Here is a 24,870-nt window from a genome sequence, read left to right as displayed (position 1 = left end):
CAGAAAAAACTATATTATCAAAATCCAAGCAAACACACATTCTAACTTTCATCACAATTTTGTAGAGTCTTTCTTTTCAACCAGAGGGAATATGTGTCAGCTATAATTTGAACTGAGACATACATATGCAAATAATCAATTGGAGTTAGTGTTGATTTTAGTTCCACTATAGCAAATGACATACTAAGGTATGACCTAATCTGTGAACTAGCCTGTATAATCAACAACTGACTTCACACCACAAAATCAATATTGATTATATTTATGGTGTAAAAATTCACTCTGACAGAAGGCTCACTCATAGATTTTATGTCTATTATTAGTAGTAGAAATAATCAACTGGCTGACAAGACATTAACAATAAATCTGTCCTCAATCCACACAAATGTGCCTATGTGTGCTATTTAACCCAAGGCAGTTCTGGTTTGCTCTGACTATGCCTGGTATAGAGCACATACTAAACCAGTCATAACAGCATCCTGTCACACCTACTGTACATCTGGGAATGACTATTGAACAATATGTCTATCCACAATCACCTGTATATTCACTTTATAAGACTGTAATAATAAGACCTTGTAATATTTGTCATGTCATTCTTCTTGTTGGTGTCTAGTATAGAGTGCTCTATTTTTTATTTGTCTGCTTTCGGCTGTTTTGATTCATGTGGAATTTATTTTGGGCTATTTTGACTGGAATTTATATATATATATATATATATATATATATATATATATATATATATATATATATATATATATCCATGACATCCATGACATCCATGCATTACAGACAAGATCGCTACATAATTGATACAGTTGTACTGCTGGATTTGTAAACAGGAGTCACAGAAAGAGAAAACAACTTTGTGAATTTATTCAGTTTGTACTCACTACTGACTTTGCTCAAAAGTCAAGGAAGTGGTGTGGTGTCTAAGGGCAACAAATTTATTAGCAACTGCGTAGCGGTGAAACTGTATATAGCCCAGTAATATACATTTCTCTTCTCCACAGTACAGACAGATTCCCTTCTAGGCATAGTGCTTGCTTTCATCCACTGAAATGGGAGTTCTGCCGATTTGCACACATTTCTATTTATATTGAGAAGCACTTTGTGATTCACACAGCTACTTGTCCCTCAACTATCCTGCATACCTTGAAAAAAACAATGCAGGGCAAATATGACAGAAAACCAGATTTGCAATCACTATTGCAATGTTCTGTTTATTTCCCTAACCTTCAGAGTTGAATGTGTTGAATTTTTGCTCATTGCTTATTATGGGAAAAGCAGTGAAATGGAAGAGTTCATCTCCCATTTAAAAACTGTGTTTAATCAATAAACATTTACAAGTGAAAAGACACAGCTGCTTTGCCTCTTGAAGTATCATGAGTCTAGAAGTATCATTGCCTTTGCTCAATGATTATCTTTAATCCCACAAGTTGAAGTTATCAGGAAGGCTCATTCCTGTCATATCTGTGAGGTGTTGAGTAAGGTCAGGACTGCTAATTTGCCTCTTCATAGTCCCTGGCACAGCTATTAATCTCTCACCAGAGCAGTTCTAAAGGATGAAATGTGGACAGCTACATTGAATATACAGTCAAGTCATATGGGCTCTCTATTGCCCCATCGGGCTTAATCAGGGCCAATCCTTACCTAATGAGATTCCCACCTCTTTCATATAAATGGTAGGGTGTTATTTTTTTTTTAACATTTTCTCAATGAAAATTCACACTCAGTAACTTCCCTTATTGTGCAACACCTACCAACTGGCATGCGGAAAGTCTAACACATGCTTTCTCTAAGCAAAATATAACCATTCCTCTCATCTTTTTTAAATTGCTCCTTATACATCATAACTAGACAACTGTGATTGGCGACCAGAAACTGGTTTGAATGTTATGATCTTTTGTACTCACTGGCTATATGATAATCAGAATTTGAACTGGACAAATTACAAAAATGACTAAGTTCAACATAGACCTTTTTCTCAAATACCCGAAAACCACAAAACCTTTCACTAAAGAAGTAGACGACCTAGTGTTACTGATTGGCCTGCCATAATTAGTCTTTTTCTGAAAAAATTGTCTCCTGCAGGACATAATTACATGTGGGAAATGGTGAATTGCTAGCCATTAAACTAGCCCTGGGGGAATGTCAACAGTGGCTGAAGATATTAGCCAAACTCATGCTGCCAACTAGAATGACAATATCTAAGACAGTTCCTGTATCCCTGTTGCCCAGGAAAACTGGCCCAGGTTTCCTGTGATTTGAAGAACTTTTGAGGTGAGTGCATGTATCCTTAGCTTCATACACTGCTTACAGTGCATAAATCTTCTCAGAATGTTATTTTAAGGATATGCACACATACATACAATTATGTTCCCTCTGTACCTAAATTATAGTCCTTTCCCTCAGCCAGGAAGGCAGCATTTCGAAGCACTGAATAGATCTTGATGCTTATACCTTTCTTTCAGAATTTGTGGTTCATGTCTCTAAAACAATTGAAAAATGGCATAAAAAACAAAAAGAGCACCATATAGGAGAGTTCATTGACATGCACATAGCTTAACTTCGAAATTTGATATTTGCCACTGAATTAAAGATAGAGCCATATATTTAGGTTACATACAAATTTTAAATGAAAAGTAGGTAGAATCATGTACAGTACAATAAGAAATAGATGTGTGTATTAAAGTGGGAGTCATTAAAATTAAATTCAGACTCTTTTTTCCAGGGCATGAGAAAGGCAGGTTAGTAGATGAACACCACCCATATACACACTAGGGTAATTACTGCAAATGTCAAATTTGACACCAACCATCAGAAAATACATATGCCACAGACTGTTATGTACTGCAATTGTTAAGCTGTTTTATTTTTAAACTACTGTAATCAGTGTAAGTGAAGTAGTGGAAGTGCAGTGACAAATGTATACAATTCCCTTGTACACTAAGATCACATTCCCGCCACATCTCTCTCTCTCTCTCTCTCTCTCTCTCTCTCTCTCTCTCTCTCTCTCTCTCTCTCTCTCTCTCTCTCTCGCATATACCAACACAATCTTTTTCTCCCTATCTCATTGAACCGATTCAGCCCTTCCTCTTGTTCTCATCCAATCCTGATTTGTAACTGTGGGATCAGCCGGAATCAAACAAGCTGAAATGCCTAATGTTGGCGAATCAATCACCAAACTAAATGAAAGAGATCAGGGTTATATCTGACCTCCTGGTTGGCACAAAAGCGGGGAAAAGCTAAAATCAGCAAGAGTGTTTGAATTGTAATCACTTAGGTATAAATCAGTCTTTGTCTACACAAGCTTTCACACAGAAGACAGATAGTAGAACATGTAATGCGTCATCATACACATAGTGAAAGTAAAAGATAATATACTAAGGTACATAAATACAAGTATATGGGACAGTGGGTGCTGAAATTGGGCATAACAATTTATAGAGATTTAAACTGTGACTTATTTCTGGGAAATATACTGTAATATATAAATGCCTCTGTTTAGAATATGCTGGTAATAAGCTTAACTTGCATTGTAAACTTAATTCTCATTGTTCTTCAAATGCAATTAAAAGGTTCAGTTAGCACAACATGGTGCCATGGTGATAAGGTTACTATTTTGTGCATTGTACAAAATATGAGTGTTATTTTATTTGATTTAAATTCACATCAATAATACAGTATACATAATTTTATAATTATCATTATAATGCTTTCTATTCTTTGTGGATAAAAGCTTTTGGGGTGTTTAACTATAATTTGCGATGTAGATCATCATAGCCTACATGACGACATAATCATCAGTGCTACTACCTTTTGGCTTTAGATTCATAATCAGTCAGTATGTCTTATTTCATGCATCTGTAGACACCTGTGTTATCCTCCCAACTACTGAGTGTTTAAATGCTGAACATGCATGTAGATAGATTGGCCACAGAGAGTGTGTGTGTGCATGCGTGCGTGTGTGTGTGTGCGTGTGTGTGTGTGTGTGTGTGTGTGTTGTAGTATGGGCTGTTGGGAGTCTAATATCTTGGGAAGGAATGATTGGAATATATGACTGTTTTGAACATTTGGCAGGTCCCAGCTTTTTTCATTAATTAAATCAGAAACCAGTAACAGAGGGTTAGGGTTAGATTTAGGTGTTAGAATGCTTATTAATTATTATATCACTAGAATGTCTTCACAAGCTTAAGAAGTATGATGTGAGGCTATCTATCTAACTATCACATTCACAGATTTAAAGGCAGATATACAACTGCATTTATTATTTGAATTTTTTTTTTTAAGTATTCCAAGTCTATAATGGCATCATTAACTTCAGTGTGTGGTTTTGAAGTCAACATTTGGTCAAATTGAATGTCACCATCTTGACTGAGAATGTGCAGTAGGTCAAAATTGCAGGCAGAGCATGCGCAGTAGATGAAGGCAGAGCGCACATCGTTAGATATAACAAGAAATGCATTTTAACATGCATAAAACTAAATTGAAGTCATATAATTTGACGTAAGCTAATGCGTTAAATGAAGCAAAGCAATGTAAGTATAAGTCCTTAATGTAATGTACCAAATGTAAATATACTGGTAAACAGCAATCAACATTACACCCGATACAGACTAAAAAAATATGAAAGAAACTACTGCTCTCCATGATATTCATCTAGATCTGTCAACCAGAGTTAATTACTCTGTAGTAGTGCAATGTTTTGCCAAGCTACTTCATGTGTTAGCTAAAGTGATAGTTTCAAATACTAAATTTAGTATTTGGCTGTTTTGCTTTATGCCATGAATGAGTCATTCATTAACATGAATGTTTGCTTTGTAATATTAATACACATACTGTATAAGGTGCTAGCTTATAAATCAAAATGACCAATAAACTAGAAAAAAAAAGCATAGAACGCCCTCCTTAGAACATTTAGCCACAGAACCAGACACGGCTTTGCTACACAATTATCGAGAATTTCTAGTGCAGTTTTTTTTAAAACTGTCAATCACCCCATTAACCATGCATTTATATTTATCATCAAATATCATTATCATTAGGAAAGCATTAGGAAATCCTGAGAGATATATCAAGGTCAAATCTAACTTGTTTAAACTATTCCTCAAAATATTTAATGGGAAAAAAATGAACAATTTACCAATTTTACACTAGAATTCCACTGATGCATTTTGGTTTCATTTGTTTAAATTACTGTTACTGTATAGACTTAGGTATATCCTCTATACAGTCAGTGTTAATGACTTACTGGGTTTGTGAAGTTTTTCTTCTAAATCTGATCACTACACTTGATCACTCCTGTCACTGACACACTACAGGAATCTCCAATATGGTTTACAAAAATTAATTGCATCCTCTTTTCTGGTTCCTTTCACCCTTGGTTCCAAAGAGGTACAAAATCTACGTTAAAACATTTTTAACAGCAAATAATATGACGTGGACTTTTTAGCATTGAAAGTCAGGAGAAGGCTTGTAACACCATTTACACTCGCTACTGTACATCCTTTTAAGGCAGCTTATACACACATTCTAGTTTTTCAGGTCCTTATCTTTAACCTTTCCTTTTCACACTCAGCATCAGCATAGCATTTTGAATAAATATAATATGGAGATTTATTTTTTAAATTACATCTGTTATTTTGTATACATCAGACTGCTGATTCATTTCTGATCTCTACTGAACTGAACATGGGAGTTCAAATGCAGGAGTTTTTTCAAAAAGCTATAAAATGGCCATCACATAATATGATGATTCTGTGAGGAAAATAGAGGAAAATACGTACAACATTATGCAACATAATGCAGTTTATAAATGAATGAAGTCATGTTTAAAAAAGCATCTGATATTCCAGCTATTGACCTGGTACAATGGATTTACTCTACGCTTCATGTCTGTGTCAGTGACCTCGGATTCTTCGCTCCACTCAACTCAAAATTATTAGGATGATTGGACATTCTAAATTGCCCCCTACAACCCTGACCAGAAAAACATGTTTACTTAAGATGAACATTTGTAATACAAATATTTGAACAAATTAATATTTCTGGAGTATTTCTTTACTTCCACTGGTATTTCCACAGAGAATTTCAAATCAAATCAAATCAAATCAAATCAAATCAAATCAAATTTTATTTGTCACACATACATACAGGGTACGGCATGCAGTGAAATGCTTTTTGCATCTGTCTGGTATTTAAGCATAAAATGAATGCAATTAGGGATGAAAAAATAAAACCAAAACCAAAAGGAGATAGATAAATAAAATGTATAAACTATATATAAAAACTATATAAAATATGAAAATATGAAAGATATATGTGAAAAAATAATGTATATGCATATACATAAACATATACATACATGCATATGGCTTTTAGGAATCTCTGTATATTTTGTATAATATTACATATTACATATCTAAGAAAAAAGTTCTTTAAAGATTCTGTTTCAGTTCTTTTAATTTCTAAAATTTTGCTCCCACTGCCTACTAAACAGCAGGGATGCCACCATTCAAATATAACCTCAAAAACTAACCCCTTAAAACACCAAAAGCTGAATTATCTGTAATGTGAGTGTTTGTCCAAGACACAGTTTAAAAATATCAACCCATCTGCCTCTCCAAAATCTCTGCACTTGCTTCATCAATGTCTGTTGCAGAAAGGCTCCATATTATACTCTTACTAAAGCCTTCTTCAGTATGTAAGACCCATATTCAGTCATGCTTGCATCACATTTCTCTAGCTCTAAATCATATTGTCATGTTTCACAGAGCAAAAATGACAAGAGTATGATGCCAGAGAGTGGAAGAACAAAAGAGCAGGGGGGATGGAACAGGATTCCTTGCATAAGCATAAGTGCGTTCTGTCATTGGTTCTCTAAGAGGATTTCAAATAAAAGCAAAACAGTCATTACAGCTATCACGAGACATGATGGAAGCATCAGCATGCTAATGAGTTGAATATGAAAAAAACAAACAAAAAACAACAACAAAAAAACAGAAAAGTATTATTTGTCAATGATTATAGTGGTGTATGTGGAACTACAATCAGTATGCCAAATAAAATAATTAAAGACTGTTCTAGTCTTTATAGAACAAAACTGAATATAATAAAATCTTTTTTTTTTTTATACAAATCACAGGCTAAGTTGTATTCTAGCTTGTTAGATGAGAAATCCAAACTTTTTATTTTAATACTATAATTATATTTCTAGAATCCCATTATCACACCTGTGAAAAATCTTTCTGTGGTCTCAGATGCAGTCCAAATGCTGTAAATGGGCAAAAAAGCATCAGCATTCATCTAATCAGGAAATGGACGTTTCTCTTTGTATAAACTAAAGGAGAAAAGTTTTTATGAAATTTCCTAAATTCTAAACTAAATTTATCCATTTTCTGAACCTCTGCAGGGTCAAGAGGAGCCTGAAGCCTATCTTTCAAGGACTGGCACAAGGAGGGAGATATCCTGTAAGAGGTGCCAACCCATTGCAGAGCACACACATACACACACATATACACACACATACTGTAAACACACACACACACACACGCACACGCACACACACACACACACACACACACACACACACACACACACACACACACACACACACAATGTAATTCACTCTCTGTGGACAATCTATCTACATGCACAGCATTTAAACACTCAGTGGCTGAGAGGATAACACAAGGGTGCTCTACAGATGGCAGAAATAAGACATACTGACTGATTATGAATCTAGCCAAAAGGTAGTAGCATTGATGATTATGCTCACCTCTCTCTCTCTCTCTCTCTCTCTCTCTCTCTCTCTCTCTCTCTCTCTCTCTCTCTCTCTCTCTCTCTCTCTCTCTCTCTCTCCCACACAAAGTTCTTACTGTTATACTCCTCTGTGAGGAATGACAGCTTGATGATGATGGGGTGAATATATTACACTTCAGTAGCCATGGACAATTTCCTCCGGAGACAGAACAGTGTTTTGCAGCTTTTCTGGTGAAGACACACTAACTGTGGGTGCTCTCCCATCACCCCTTCAGAAACTCAGCAGAGCAGCATGACAACACAGACACCCATCTGTCTACATGATCAGGCACCACAGGCAGCAGGACTTCACATTTCTTCAGCATGCTACGGTTCGAGTGCAAACCTACATATACTTTAATTTGTATTTATTAATTACAACACATAGTATGCTCTACATGTTTACAATTTCACTCTTCAAATTTTCTTAGCTGCTGTGTAACGTTTTAGTGGATTTTGCCAAACAAGAGAAATGACTCATGAAAATCATGGCTAATGCTTGGAAGCACAAAAGATCTTCTTGTATGCCAACCATTGTGTCTGGTATATAACTATAAACCATATCTATTAGGGCAAGCCCATAGCTCAGGCTAATGCCATGTGTTTTAATTATAAAAAAAAATACAATACAGGAAATACAGAAAACCATATAGATCATTAAAAAAAAGAAACTGTGAATATTTTATATCAAATCACAGAGTGTTTTCAGTTTGTTTATTGTTATGTGGTAAGATTGTGGTTTTGTAGGAGTGCAGTTAAGCCAGCAATAGAAGGAGAATGGTACAGAGTCCATATCAATCACTACAGCATCCAAATCAATGGCTTCCTGAGCAAGACTGAGCTGATCAGGTTATCATCTGGATGTGGTAAATGAGAAATGAATAAGAAAGCCCCAGTAGAATTATCCAATCCTGTTGCCGACTGTCATTCAGCTGCTCCTTCTAAAGACCCGCCCTCCAGCTTTAGACTCCACTTCCTTGAGGCACACTACATTCAGTTACTGTCTGTCCTCTTCTGTTTGGTTTGTGCACATATTAGGGAATAATCCCAAATATCATCAGAACGCTGGAGACTCAAGTTCGCTACCTGACTCATACTTGCCACAACATCTCTGCTGACAGATGTACTCCACAGGGCTGGAAAGGTGGGGGTTTGTTTAATTTAGTTAGACCATGACATAGTCAAATAAATCTGAATTAGTGGCATAAATGATGTAGAGGCCTTTCCTTTGAGCATCATCAGGGAGCTTAAGCAACCCTGTATCTTGACTCTTTGCTGCTTTTAATGAGCTAAGGTGTCACATTCACTCCAAAAAGGCCCTCATTTGGGAGAGCTCACAAAAAAGCAAAAATAGCATGAAAAAAAAAGAAAGAAAACAAGCTTTACTGAAAATAAGCATGCAAAAGTATTCTCTGTTCAGCGTCAAGGGTCTTTCCCTGTAGTAATCAAGCCAGGGTTCTAACCTACTGTAGCTTCTTTTCAGAAGAAAATGTAATTAAGATGACAGTGCATTTGCGTTGTTGCATACTCCTGCTCATGCCGAAAAATCTCAAATTTCATATTTGGAGCTGGGCCCTTTGAGCTCACAGATTTTCTGCATTACATCGTGGTGACTGAAGACTCTAAGACATTGGATAGCTCATATACATCACCTAACTAAAACGATTAAATTATACACTATAAGGGAATACTATGTGCAGTATGTAACATTTTACATGGCCATGTATGGAACATCTTGATGCAGAGGCGAGCTACAATAATGCCGCTGCAATATAAGCAATCATGCCATCTTGATTCTTGCCTTGAATGTACAGTAGGTGTGTAAGTTTATAGCCCTTATCCAGAGTGACTTTTATTTCTCCCATTTATACAACTGAGTGATTGAGGGTTAAGGGGTCTTGCTCAGGGGCCCAGGGGTGACAGCTTGTTGGCCCTGGGATTTGAACACACAAACTCCTGATCCAACACCTTAACCACTGAGCTACCACTTTCCCCATTTGGCACTAACACTGGGTGAGCAGATTGTGCTATCCAGAATATGTCCATGGCAGAGAAGATATCAGTGGAGTCTATCACCGACAAAATCTTTTCATTCTATTTCCTTCATCTTTTCATCTACTTTTTCTGGCTTTCTCTTTTCCCACACCCTTTATTTCATCTAGTGCAGATTTGTTGGAGCGAGAGGGGATTGCTGAAGAGGCAGGCTGAAAGGAACTGCACTGCAGTGAGCTTTCAAGTGCACTGTATTTTAGCCGCCACTGCCAAATTAGATAATGAAATGAATGGAGGGAAAATAAGTCCATTGGAGAACAGATGAAGTCTAAATTTAAATCCTCCTGACATGGGTCACAGCCTCAACCATTCTGGGTCTCCTGAAAAATGTACATTATGTTCTAGTGCTCAACGTTTTAAGTCCTCTGCCAGAAGAACATTATCTTCTATTCCCATTAGTGCACTGTGGTGGTCTTCTATCTTGGATAGTATCCATATCATACATATCATACCCCCAAAATATTTTATGCTGTCATTAACTCAAGATAGCTTTCCAACACTACATGGTCCCGAATTATACTAAACTCATTTTGATTAAATTATTTCATTCATTCATCCTGTTTTGTAATACTACCAATCAGTTTGTATAATTCCTTTCCAAAAGAATCAATATATTCCATACAATATGTTTGTTAGACCATATGCCAGCTTTGACTTTCCATGTTTATTTATCATTTTACAATCTGAAACAATGCTTCTTAATGTATAACTGGATGAGAGAAGAAAAAAAATAGCAATATACAGCTATTTAAAATACAACCCAGTAAGTAATTTGTAATGCCGTCTTCCACATTTGACCTTGTTATCAATATAAAATTGCCTTTTGAAACTACTGGTAAAAACCCATTAAACCTTTGCTGTGCTCCTGCTACAGGTGTGTCCTGTTTGTTCCTCCAGTCTAGTGCAGAGAGTTAAGTCTGTCCCAAACCTAATGGATTTTCAACACATCACCAGCTGCAAGAATTATTCAGTAATAATTTGCAGAAAAATGTATGGGCTTAAGTAACAACAGTGGAGCATCTAATAATTGCAGTGAGAAGAAGACAAGAGTAGGAAAAGATTTAGCTTATAAAAAAATATGCTGAGAGGCATACAAATAAATGTCTCAAATAAACATATATAATGCTGGAATGAAGCTATATAAAATAGTTCAGGGTTGCTGATGTATTCATGGACATGCATAAGGCTCTGCAGAATTTACTATGCTGTTTCTGATGGTAATAAAGAAGTAGAAATACAAAACAGTGACTGTATTTCATTTATGTTGTGATATTTAGAGATAAACATCTGCTTGTCCTTGGTTGTTTGTATATATATATATATATATATATATATATATATATATATATATATATATATATATATATATATATATATATATATAAAAAAAACCTTATATATAACCTTACACGTGGTCCATGAATCTTTAATTGTTTTCTAACTGTGTTACAGTTGACCTTCCAGGCATAGAATATGCAGTATTTACCCATCAGCCATAGCATTAAAGCCTCTGACGAATAGTGAAGAGAATAACACTGACTATTTTATTAAAGAGGCATCTGTCTGGTTCCATTCTCTGTGATATATTAGACAGCAAATGAACAGTCAGTTGTGTCAGAAGCAGAAAAAATAAGGATTTGAGTGACTGATCACTAGATGACTGGGTCAAAGCTTCTCCAAAACAGCCTGTGAGCTGTTTCTGGTATGTAGTGGTTAGTGGTTCACGGAAAGACAACTGAACAACAAGTTTCAAGGACACCAAAGACTCATCAATGTGTGTGGGGAGGAAAGGTTAGACTGTCTTTTTCAATCCGACAGAAAAGCCACTGTAACATAAATTGCTGAAGAAATGGCTAGAAAGAAAAACACTGGCTATGATGGAAAGGTGTCAGGACACGCAATGCATAGCAAGTTGCTGTGTATTGTAGAGTGTAGCCGCCAACTGGTCAGAGTGCCTCTGCTGACCCATGCCAACCTCCAAATGTGCCTTCTATGGGCATGTGAACATCGGAACTGGACCATGGAAGCAATGGAAGAAGATAGTTTTTTCTATATAGTTTTTTCTTTTACACTATTTGGATGGTTGGATATGTGTGTGTGTGTGTGTGTGTGTGTGTGTGTGTGTGTGTGTGTGTGTGTGTGTGTGTGTGTGTGTGTGTGTGTGTTAGTGTTGCTTGCTAGGTAAATTGATGGCACCCGGATGAACTATGAGAAGAAGGCAAGCTGGTAGAGTCATTGTTAGGCTTTAGGTAATGTTCTGCTGGGAAACTTTGGGTCCTAGCATCCGGGTGGCTGTTACGTTTACACATACCACCTATCTAGCATTGTTGCAGACCAAGTACACCCTAATGGAACACACTAATAGCAGTGGCCTCTTTCAACAGGGTAATGACTTGGCCATCCCAGATCTCTGTCTGATTGAGCATATATGGAATGTGCTGGACAAACAAGTCAGATCCTTGGAGGATCCAACTCACAACTTACAGGACTTTAAGGATCTGCTGCTAACATCTTCATGCCAGATACCACAGCAATGCTTCACAGGTCTTGTAGATTTCATGCCTTGAAGGGTCTGAGCTGGTTTCACAGCACAATGAAGACCATTATCCATGAACAAGTGACAGCAAAGTGGGTCAGTGCATCACTGAAGTGAATGAATAAACCAAGATCCCTTACTTCCACTGTATTTTAGCCATCACATTCTCATAAGCAGTTGGACATTTATAGCATTCTTAGTAGTAAAAGTGGCAGAGCTAGTGATAGTATCTCAACTCCATGCCCTTCAGGGACTAGAGCTACATATATGAAACCTTCAGAAACATTTTTTTATGCTTGTAACATTTCCTCCGAGCATTGATAATGTATCATGAGGCATTTTGGCAAAACATGGTACAAAAAAAATCAAGTTAGAATCCATGACAAAGGTACTGGCCCACAGACAATGCATGATTATTTACCCAGCAGTACTCTTTACACAGAAAAGTTCAAGTCCACTAGGCAAGAATGATTGCTTAGAATTTAAAATAAAGTTACAGGAGTAAGCACTGATTTCGAACCTTAATTTTTACTTAATTGCTTGTAACTTCAGATGATTTGGTTAATGATAAAAATCTTTCTTCTTTCTTCTACCTATAAAAAATCATTTCTCCCTCTCTGCAAGAATGCACTATTCTTGCCTAAAGAGATCACAGTGATGCATGACTTTTGGTTTCTGTGAGAAACAGGCCTGCAGGATATAGCTGGAGCGTGTCCACTCTTGTCTCATCTGGGCCACTCGACTCCACCGATTCCTCATTATGGCTGCAGTGTGTAAGCGTTGCTTTACTTGTTTACTCAATGTGTTTTTATGTCGACACTACTCTGTGGTCCACTGGGATGCTCTATGGAACACAGCAGAGTCAGTGCTGGCAAGCAAGACATCCATCAATGGCAGATCTATTCGTCCCATATGCATAGGCATAAATTACAATACACATCTCGTTAAGTCTGTGGTTCCTGTATGTGCGTGTGTGTGTGTGTGGTGGGGATTAAGTGAGATGGCTGATGGACTAGAGGACTGATTGGCCCAGAAAAGCCTAATGTAGGCTGAAAAAAGAAGACTGAAAGGAAGAGAGAGAGAGGGGAAAAAAACAGAACAAGGCAGTAGAGAAAGGGGGGAAGGGGTATCTTAATGGAGATTATAGACTCATGCACTGATTTTACTAACATAGGTAAATATCCAAAGAAAGGCCAGATAACACACACAATATTGGAAATGGCAGAGAGAGTGACTAAATAGACTAAAGGATGTTCTGGGTTGTCGTTGTTGGCTGAAATTGGTATTCAGTGTGATGGAGGGTTGTTGTGCCCTGACAGCACGCAGCTGTGTGTCAGTGCTGTATTGTAAAAATAGGAGCAAGTGAGGAAGAAAGGATGAAGATTGAAAGAGAAAGGGAGAGAGTGTAGGAGGTTTTTTTTGTATTTGACCCTTAGACTCAATGAGTTGAAGGACTTGCCTCTATAAGCTTTTCACATTGTAACTCTTGCACAATGTAACTATGCACTTTAATCAGCTACGACTTCCAGATCATAGAGTGAATTATTCTTAATGACATCTTATTATAAAGGAGTGCAATTTCACTTAAAACCCTTTAAATGTAACAGTGATAGTACATTTTTCATGTAGATTTCAGTAGATAATGCTGTTTCAGCTTTCACTAGGAGGTGGCATCGCTTTTCAAGGCTGCACCTTCAGCTTTCTTAATGTTCTGCTGTAACTAAGAATAGCATCCCTGCACTGGGTTTATGGATCATATATGTGTACCTTTGTGCCACTGTGTGTATGTGCATGTGTGTGCATACATGTTTCTAAGTATTTGACAGATAACAAATAACTTGTCACCTAAGGCACAGTGGTGAGAGAACATGCAGAAACACAATTGCCCCATGCCTAAATAAAGGAATTGTCTGGTTCTTAAAACCCATAATTTATAGAACAGGCATTTAAAGCAACGGAAGTGAAAAAAAAAAACCACATGTTTAGATTAGGCAGACACTAAGAAGATTGAAATAGCCCTAATGTAGATTGGAAAAAACATAAAAAAAAGAAATAAAGAAAGAAGAGAGGGAGTACAGTACAAGATTTTGACAGGGGGAAAATACTATAGTACCAGGAGGAAATGGGAGAATGAGAATTTAAGTAGAAGAGAGGAATGGAGAAGAGAAGGAGGGTGCAAGAGAAAAGACAACTGGCCCAGACTGAGAGAGCCCAGCATGGATGTGTGTTGGTGTTTAAATCCAGGAGAGATTGCCTGAGGGAAGTGTTACCCTGTGTGCCCTCCACTACTTCAACCCACAGTGCCCTTTTACAAGAAGGTCTCTGAAGAGATAGCCTGCAGTTTTCTCCTGAGCAAGAAGCCTTTTGATAAGAGGACTACAAGAGACTGGCAGCTGCAACGGGGGCAAACTAGGTAGTGTGCACTTATAATTCTGCCTAATGTAAAAACACAAAGGTCTATGCACGTGCTAAGAAACAGTCACATAAATTGTTTCACATAAACGGATCTGCAAGTGCCACTTTTATGCCACTTGTTTATGAATCTGTCTGAACCTTAATGCATCTTTTAACATTTTCTTCACAGGCATATGTATTCATTTCATAGACATTTCACAAGCATAATTAAAAAAAAAATTACTGTTATTTAAAACATATATAATTGTAAACTGCATGATATATCTGTGTGTGTGTGTGTGTGTGTGTGTGTGTGTGTGTGTGTGTGTGTGTGTGTGTGTGTGTGTGTGTGTGTGTGTGTGTGTGTGTGTGTGTGTGTGTGTTTATGTGTATGTTCATAAAATGTGTGAGTGTAAGCAACAGCTCTAAGGCTCTGTTAACTCAACATATTATATTGGGTTAAGGGTAAATTATAGCTGATCTGGCTGATCAGAATGTGTTCATTATATTTTATATACAGTACCAGAATATACTATAACATAGTTTTGGCTGTAACATAACAATATGTCAATATCAGTGTGCTTATTCTGATATGGGATTGTTTCTATGGTAACCATAAGTAACCATAAAGAGAGATTTGAATAGATTAAGACTAATACTAAATCTAAAAAAAACCTTTCTAGGAGTGTCTATGTTCAGGAGAGAGTTCCATAACTTGGGCCAAGTTTTTATTTTCTGTTCAAGATGACCAGTATTTAATGGTCTGGAAGTAACCAGGTTGATGCTAAGAATAATTTAATAAAGGACAAGGCAAATAAGACAATCTTGGTCAACAAAACAATATAGGTATTCAGTAAAGTGCCAGAAAAAATCGTAGGTTGAATTCTGAACTGTAAGTGTGTAATAGTGCACTTGGTTTGCTCTTGGGGTCATTTTATTGGCTATGGGGAGAAAAGCCCAGCTTTACAGCTTTAGGAATAATATTCTAATCTGCACCAGCCCAGTCATTCATTTGCATTTTTGACACTTATGGGTTCACAATTCATGCTTAGAGAATCATTCATATGACATTCATTAATATGGTTCATTTGTGGATTGATAGCTGCCATTTTAAATTGGATTTAATAAATGGCTCCCCATGAGGCCATGAGGAAATGTGATCTTACAACTCACTCTCAGCTCCAACAGTGACTCTCTCTTCCCACTCAAGTCTCCGTTTGACTTTGCCAAGTAATAGCATTCAAAGCCATCTTTTCCCTTTTAATTCATCACTGACTTTTATGCACAATTAGAAAAGTTTGATTTAGCTGCAAGTTCAGAAGAAATGAAAATTAAAATTGACCAGAGGAGAATTTCAAATGAGCAAAGGAAGATTAATATTACTGTGAGTGAAGCAGAGATCATTCATGATGCTTTTCATTTGGTATGGAAATGTGAGCAATTAGTCCCCAAGCTTACCCAGCAGGAGAGTGAAATAAATAGTGCTTGTGAATAGGGTAATGACTTGAATTTGTTTTTCCATATTTTATATATTATCACCTATACCATACAAACAAGAGAATAGTTGGAAAAGTATAATTAGGAAGTGTAGCTATAATGTCTTTGCAAAAGAAAAGCATGCAACTCATGCATGTTGAGAGGGAGATGATTTTTGAACACGCTGATTAAAAAACTGACAGATAGACACCGGAGCATAAACAGCACATCATTTTATATTTTCTGTCAAGGAAAATTTACTCGTCATCTCCAATCTGATTCGAATAATTTTAGATTCAGCAGTAAAAATGTTTTTTTGACATCACTATGCGGTGAATGACCACAGGGATAAAGACAAGCCAGATGGAGATCTTTACAATGTTAAATTACCCATGCTACCCATATCTCATTATAGTTTTTAAACATGTCCTATATTAAGGACTAACTTTGATCATCTCACACTGAAACATGCTACTGAGCGAAATTAGGGTCATGTGCATATGTAGAGCAGGTTTCTAGGAATGACTATTTTTGACACTGACAAAAATGTCTCGTAAATGAGCTCCTTTATTATTCTACGTTTGTCTTTCCTTTCTCCTCTATTCTTAAAGCTAAACTGTCACATTCCTGGTACTATCGCTCTGGGTTATTACAGATTTTCTGCTTTATTTGATCACATTATCCAGAGATTAATAAGTATGAGAGTAACCTTTAGAATTAGAACAGGAAAATTCCCTGTTTGCAACAAAGAATAGACAGCAGGCAGAGCAAGGCCAAATGCTGCTGCGCCACTGGGGTGAGAGGTCTGGCAGGAACTGTAGGACACATGCCAACATTCTGGCATCATTTGCCTATCCTCTATTGCTAATATCACTCTGTTCAGCTCAATACCACCCTCATTTAGCAGGGGACAGACACAAAACAGCCATTCTGTGGGTGTATATCAGCAGGGCTTGGGAAAGAAAGAGGATAAATGAAAGAAAAGGAGAGTAGAGAAGAAGACAGAAAATTCTGAGAATTTGACAGGGCCACGTAGCACTCTGTGGAATCTAGATAATGATATATCCAAAAAAGTAAGTTGCAGAAGGATAATCAAAATGTGTGTGTGAGTGAGTGTGAAAGAGACCGAGACAAACAGAGACAGAGAAGCAGAGAGATGGTGCAGAAAAGAAGAAATATGATACACAATGACAAGACAAACCAGGTGAGAAAGAAAGACAACCTCAAGCAACGAAAAAAAGAGCAAAAAAAAAAGGAGCATGAATAAATGATAGAAATATAGAGATGGGCCTTAGCGGAGATCAGGGATGAAGTAGAAATTGGATTGCACACACTGGAGTGTGTCCATAAGTCTAGCACATCATAGCACCTGCCATGTTTCAACTGTCTTCACGGCTGTAAGTGACCAAGCCGAGGGACATCACATAAGTCAATAGAAAGAAAAGAAAGCAAGAGATCCGTAAAAGAAAGAGAGAGATCTGTAGTAGCTCTGAAGAGCAAAAATGTTGATTTCTTTCATGATTAATATAATGCTAGAAAAAAGTGACTTGGATGACAGGCATCAGCTGTCTGTATCTGAGCTGTTTAAACACACACAAACACACACACACACACACACACACACACACACACACACACACACACACACACACACACACACACACACACACACACACACACACACACACACACACACCGTGCCCTAGAGCCCAAACACACAAGCTCTAGCACAGCTGTCACCTACACTGTGACACTCTACTCAATCATCCTTATCTCTCTCAACTCCTGTGATTTATACACACATGCAGAACCGTGACAGGTCACAGTTACATGCTCTTATCATCATAACTCACACAACTTTCACATGAGTAAGAAGACCCATGAGCATAGGTCCAATATGTGCTAGTGCAAAGGTGGCGTCTCTGTATTAGATTACAATACTTCTGACCAAGATACTTGTTCAAATCAGTAACTAGAGGACAGTAAATCTAATGAACTATAAGCTTAAATTATACTCAACAATTGGTGACTAGACTCGTGTAATTTCTATAAATGAACATAATCAAGTATGTTACCTATAAGGAAAGAATGGAACTAATGTTCATTATAGCCTACAGCACAATTTTATACTACTACTTATGATAAAATCCTCATCATCTTCATCAGAATCAGAACCATTTGGATTGGTGGAAATGAAGTTACTACTTCACACACATCATTCTTTATATGGCAACACGCAGTCTGGGCTGTAAGGGTTCTCACTGGATTCTGAGAATGCTTTTTATGTTAGCTTTAGATTTATATTTTAGGATATAATTCACCTGGTTTACTCTAAACTGTTGCCTGTAAACTTTCACTGAACTGGTCCTTACCAGCCATAACACTTTTGTGTTTTTCCTATGAAATGGTTAGCAGGGGTCTTTCAACCACAAGCTGTTTAACATAATCCCTGATGTAAACAAATAACAATTAAGATCGCAGATAACTGTAATGTGAAATTCTACAGAATGTCTAATCACATCCAGATTAGCTCCAACTTTCATTAGAAACTGAAATGGATAAAACCTACTATGAAGCCTCAGAGAGTTCAAGATCAGGGCATGTTTACTGGCTTGCAATCTGTCAGAGCATTGATCATTAAATGTAAAATTCTTCATTAAATCCACTCATATCAATACATTATTAGCACCCAAAATGCCACTGAATATGAATTACTGTTGTTCTATAGCTCAGACATATTCAGTTCAGGATTTAAGAGCTTATATAACTTTTTCAAAGCTCTCTTTGATTCATTCTCTTTTGTAAACCTTGTATCACATTTATGTAATAGTCAGACATTAGCTACAGCACAGTACAATGAATATCCACTAGGAAAAGAAGTTAGACATGTTAGACATCTGCTATTATGAACATTTGTCACATTACTTAATCCTTGCCATTTTTCTTTCTGGAATATTATTTTCTATATAAGTGAAATTATAAATTGTAAATTTGTAAATGTATATAGTTAAAATTTCTTATTTAAATAATATAATCTCAGTTAGTCACCTACATATATTTTAGTCACACTTTTAGTTTATGTGGTGCTATCAGTAGGAAGTCCATAAATATTTCTAAATGTGTATCATTTTCCACCTGAATAATAGGAGAATTTTTTAAGCTCCCAACTCAGCCACGTCCCAATACAGTTGTTTTAAGTTTTAATCCTGTAAAGCCAGACATGCATCCTAAGTCACACCCATTCACAATTCTGTCAAAAAATCTTTTACATTCATCAGTTAATAAGCTTGGATAGGAGGAAATGGCAAATTGAGGTCAAAAGAGGGGTTACGTGTCAGAAAGGATAGATACAAGGATCAAATCAATAATGAAACAAACATTGTATATGTATTGCATACATATGTATGCAAGTATTAATTAGTCATATGATTCAAAATAGTTCAGTATAACCCAATCCATTGTTTTCTAAATAGAAATAAATGTGACTACACTGGAATTAGAATAGATGAGTTTAAAAGCTGATGATTTTTCCCCCTGTTATTTTGGTACAGAAATACAGTCTCTGAAGTTTTCTGAAAGTCTACATTCTTACTTCATGTCCAGTACCTGTAACTCTTTGAAAAGGTTATAGGAAAAGCAATTCATTATACACTGTAAATAAGCTAATTTGCCAAAGGACTTAATAAATGGCAAACAAATTCACAATACTTTTTGTCTGAAACAAATAAGAACAAACACCTCAGACATTAATGGCCCATTACACAGAGCATCATATAATTAACAGAATTTAAAGAACTGGCAGACTCGCCAAATTTACTGCCATACAGTATGAAGACAAAGACTTCTAGACTGCTCACACATGAGAGAACACATATAAAAGTCTACAAAGAAAAAGAAAAAGAAAAAAAAAACAATCGTTGCAATTTTCTGTGAGTCAGCAGTTTATTTGAATCACTGAAATATTAAAGAGAAATCTACAAGTGAATTCTAATTTTGTGTCATTATGAAAATGTCATTGTACTTTTAAAGCTTTTAAAGGGATAAGAGAAGCTGGTTCGACTGTCTAATATAGTAGCAGGTATGGACATAATTCTTTGTGAAACATTCATGGAAATAGGGCTGCAAGTGTGTAAATATATATGGAACAAGTTTCTGATTCTGATGTGTCTGTGTGTGCATATGTGTGCGTGTCAGCAGCCGCGACAGTTACTCATTTGTAAGAGTGCTGGAGGGCTGCACAGACAGGCTGCTCTGGTCATATCCAGTCATTAAAGGAGTCTGAGAGCTTCATACACATGCCAATTTTGAGAGGAAGTTACATTAATGAACTCCGATAAGAATAATCAGCTCCATCTGCACTGCCTTTTTTTGTGCTTTCTCAAATAACCCATTAAATGAATATTCTTTCTAGCCCTGCCATTAACATTCTGTCCCCACCCCCCATCTTGCTTTCCTGTGAGAGGGGAATCACTGAAGCTCACCTCCATTAAACAGGTGCTTTACTACGTGAGGAGCAGGCAAGCATGAGCATGTCAGTTTTTTTTTTTTCCTCCAGCCTATATTAACCTTTCAGATTACCCAGGTAGAATTATTATAGCAACCCAGTGCCATGTCATATAAAACAGATGCCTCCTAGGTGAAGCTGGTTGACAGAACAGAACAGAAAGTGTGTTTGTGTGTGCTGGGTGTGTGTCTGTGCGTGCGTGCGTGTGTGCGTGCGTGTGTGTGTGTGTGTCTGTGTGTGTGTGTGTGTGTGTCTGTGTGTGTGTGTGTGTGTGTGTGTGTGTGTGTGTGTGTGTGTGTGTGCGTGTGTGTGTCTTAAATTAAGAAGGGACCAAAAAGAAAAGGAAACTGGTACAAAAAAAGGGCTAATAATTCACTCATTCTCCACCCTGAATTCTGGTCATTTGCCTTTTAGTACCATTTTGAGACTGATATGGCACCCACATTCCAGAGTCATTAAATCAGGCCTACTTTGGGCTTTATTGGCTTCACGACCCAGCTGCTGCAGCCTATTCTGCTGCTGACGAGACAGCTGCACTTTTACATAGCATTGGGCTGATGGAGTGTGTTGATTAGAGATGGTGAATTAGGATTTTTGTTGGTGAGGCAGCTTTTTGTGACTAACAAGACAGCATTGGTGAGATGGTGAAAAGTTAAGTGGAGCCCTATTTTTAATTCATTTTTTAATTCATGAACAGGTTGCTGTTCTTCTTAAACAACAGCTATTGTATGGGAGTCAATCCTTTCAAACCTGCTCTTCTGATTTTGTCTCATCGTCCATGCTGCGTTCTATAAAGAAACGCCCCAAAGAACACAGAATGGCCGATTTATGATGTCCACTAGAGTATTGAGAAAGACTGATGGGCTGGCCCAGAGTGCTGATTGATTAGGGCATTGACTACTAGAATGTGCTGTGCTCATCCTGTAGGAGGTGCTGCCAGTGGGAGATCTCGCCAATGAAACCTTCTAAGATTCTGACATTCATGTTGGGGATATAGATAATCAGGTATTAACGTGAGCATGTATGTTTGATGTTGGTGTATAAGAGAGTAAGTTTGAGAATGAAAGTGAGAAAGAGCTAAAGAGCTCGAGGGAGAGAGAAAGAGAGGGGAGAGAGAGAGAGAGAGAGAGAGAGAGAGGGGAGAGAGAGAGAGAGAGAGAGAGAGAGAGAGAGAGAGAGAGAGAGAGAGAGAGAGAGAGAGAGAGAGAGAGAGAGAGAGAGAGAGAGAGAGATGATAAGTATGAGTGTATATGCAGTCTGTATGTGTGGAGGTCAATTTTGAGCATGAGCATGTTTCCAGATACAAATATACATTTACAAAATGCAGCTTTAATGAAATTGATCTATTTATACTAACCAAGACTAATTTATTAATTATATTAGTTTGAAAGACATATATTTTGTTAAAATTTACCTGATGTTTCCTTGTAATAGTACCATATATACATCCCTTTTCCACATAATCTCAACTTTATCAATCCATAGCACTTCTTTCATGACAAAAATCATCCATGCGATAGCCGATATATGATGCATGTGTACTGTTAGAGAGAGTAGGGGATAACACCAAGAATCTCCTTCACTCTTTAATTTCACTTTCCCACCGTATCAAATTCCATAGAATGTATACCTTCAGGAGAAGAAAAATTGACGGGTAGATACCATTATGCCAGACATCCGTGGCAGTTTATAGGATGAATAGTCACGCTTGACTAAACTGGGTATTACACAGAGTAATCGTACTTTTTCAGAGGAAGCATTTCCGACATTACAAAATAGAAGGACTTCCTCTTAGGCCTTAAATTGCTTGAAAAAAAAATGACATCTTATATAAGATATAAGCACAAACTGCTCCCTCTCCCAATGCTTTTCCATTTGTCTTTTTCTTGATGGCTGACACCTGTGTGCTATATGGGTTCTGTGTTTGATAATTTATTTAATACTTCTACTTAATACCTGTCACTTTACTTTCAATGGGAGAAAAACTTCTACACACTGGATATTCAATATTAAATGCATTCTAAAACAAAGAGAGGTAAAGGATGCACAAATCATCCTTAAAAAATAAAGTAAAAAAGGGAGATACTGACACTAGATTAATGGCAGGCTTTAATCCCTGTTGGTGTCCATGCTGCACCTGCTCTGCTGCAGTCTGCTATGTGCTAATGACCCAGGAGGCTCTGGGGATTCCACCATTGTCATTCTCGAATAGTGAAATAAACAAGCTTGCAGATGACTAACATTTCCTGGACAACAACACACTACGGTTCTATTTTTATACCATTGATAATTTATTCAGATTTTATTATTTTATAATTTTTGTAATCATCATCAAGTATTTCATTGTGTCAGCATCCACATATACTATTTTACATCTGGATATCCAGAACAATTTTTAAACCTCTAATATATAAAAGGCTGAGAGAGTGTTGGATATGTGAATGGTAAATAATGTAGTGCTGTTGTACAGACATGAATCACTCTGCATCATCCACCAACAAACAAATGTCATCTTTCCAATCAGGCCCATATATTCATCACACGAGCCCCTGACAGGGGAAGAACATAAAATGAGCAGTCTAATTTGTCTCCCCAAGGCAATACCACTTTATCATTCGCATGCACTTTTTCATACTATTTTTCAATTTTTTTTATATATTGGGGTGGGCTGCAATGAATGTCTATATTAATAATTTATATATATCTTTAATTGCGATTATGTCATCTTATATTCATCAATTCATCCCAAGCTCAAATGTGTAAGAAATATATACATGCAGCTATTTCCACACATTCATATGTTTATTCTTCTCAATTCTATACACTGTCAACCACCTAAGTAAACCTAAGTACTAAGAAATGTATATATGTGTGTTTATAGACACACACACACACACACACACACACACACACACACACACACACACACACACACACACACACACATATATATATATATATATATATATATATATATATATATATATATATATATATATATATATTTTTGACACCTGACCTGTGTACCTGAAAGCCTTTAAAGTATGGAGAGCTTGAACTGACACAGCCTACTAAGCTTCAGAATGGGCATTTTGCCAACAGGAAGCTTTCTCAAAGGGATGACAGTGTGTGGGTGGGTGTACTTTGGCTGTTTCATGAAGACAAAATGGAGGATTACCACTGGACTTATAGAAGTAGTTTACTTGAGACACATACATACTGCCTGTAACGAATTTCCCAACTTAAAAATATCATTTGCAATTTACTACACTATATGACCAATGATGAAGCAGTGTGATAAATGAATTTATGTATTGAATTTGTAATTGGCCTAATAATATTATTTGGAAAATCTGAAATGGCTCATAAGAAGGTGAATGAGAAAACACAGCTAATAAATACAAATGAACTTGTTAGACAAGGTGTCATACATGGTCATGTGTTACTGTGAAGGTAGTCAGTGGACACATAGAACGATATTATAGGCCACACAGGTTGCATATTTATTGGGCGCATAACATCAACCATATACCCTTGGTTTAATCTCCAAGATAAGTTAAGATATTGATAAGTTAAGCATGGGGTACCAGACTTAAAAAAACAAACACTGTAATAATAATAATAATAATAATAATAATAATAATAATAATAATAATAATAATAATAATAATAATAATATGTATTGCCCAAGTTTGCGGTCCACACAGGTTCTTGTCCCATTTCACTCTTAATTTGTGTATTTTTAATTAATTAAACATGACTTGTCCCTGTGTTGTTGAGCTCAGGTGAAGTTAGCTAATGGGATATTGGTTTTCATTGACTCTAGGGCATTAAATCTCAAGCTTCAAGTTTATGTGTAACTGTCTAAGCCCACTCTAGCAATTTTCTGCAGGCATAAATGTACTTTCATTAGGAAGGCCTGAAAAATTAAGAACATTAAGAACATTAAACCTGGTTTGATATAATTACTTTAATTAGTTAATTACTCGTTTATTAAATACTTCTTTCATTTATATTCTATTTTTCAATTTGCTGGGATAATTGAAAGTACAAGAGCGCATAACCTATAATAAGATTAACTATGACCATCATGAAATTAAATGAT

The 24,870-nt window shown here is 36.6% G+C and overlaps 1 protein-coding gene across 2 annotated transcripts in view; it reads right to left on the bottom strand.

Annotated features, from left to right (window-relative positions):
• lrrc4ca (leucine rich repeat containing 4C, genome duplicate a) overlaps positions 1-24,870 on the bottom strand; it is a 41,553-nt gene that overhangs the window by 14,126 nt on the left and 2,557 nt on the right. The gene's annotated exons all lie outside the window — the stretch shown is intronic.

This window comes from Tachysurus fulvidraco, chromosome 10 (assembly GCF_022655615.1).
Source record: "Tachysurus fulvidraco isolate hzauxx_2018 chromosome 10, HZAU_PFXX_2.0, whole genome shotgun sequence".
Classification (NCBI taxonomy): Eukaryota; Metazoa; Chordata; class Actinopteri; order Siluriformes; family Bagridae; genus Tachysurus; species Tachysurus fulvidraco.
This window is presented reverse-complemented; position numbering and strand designations above follow the sequence as displayed.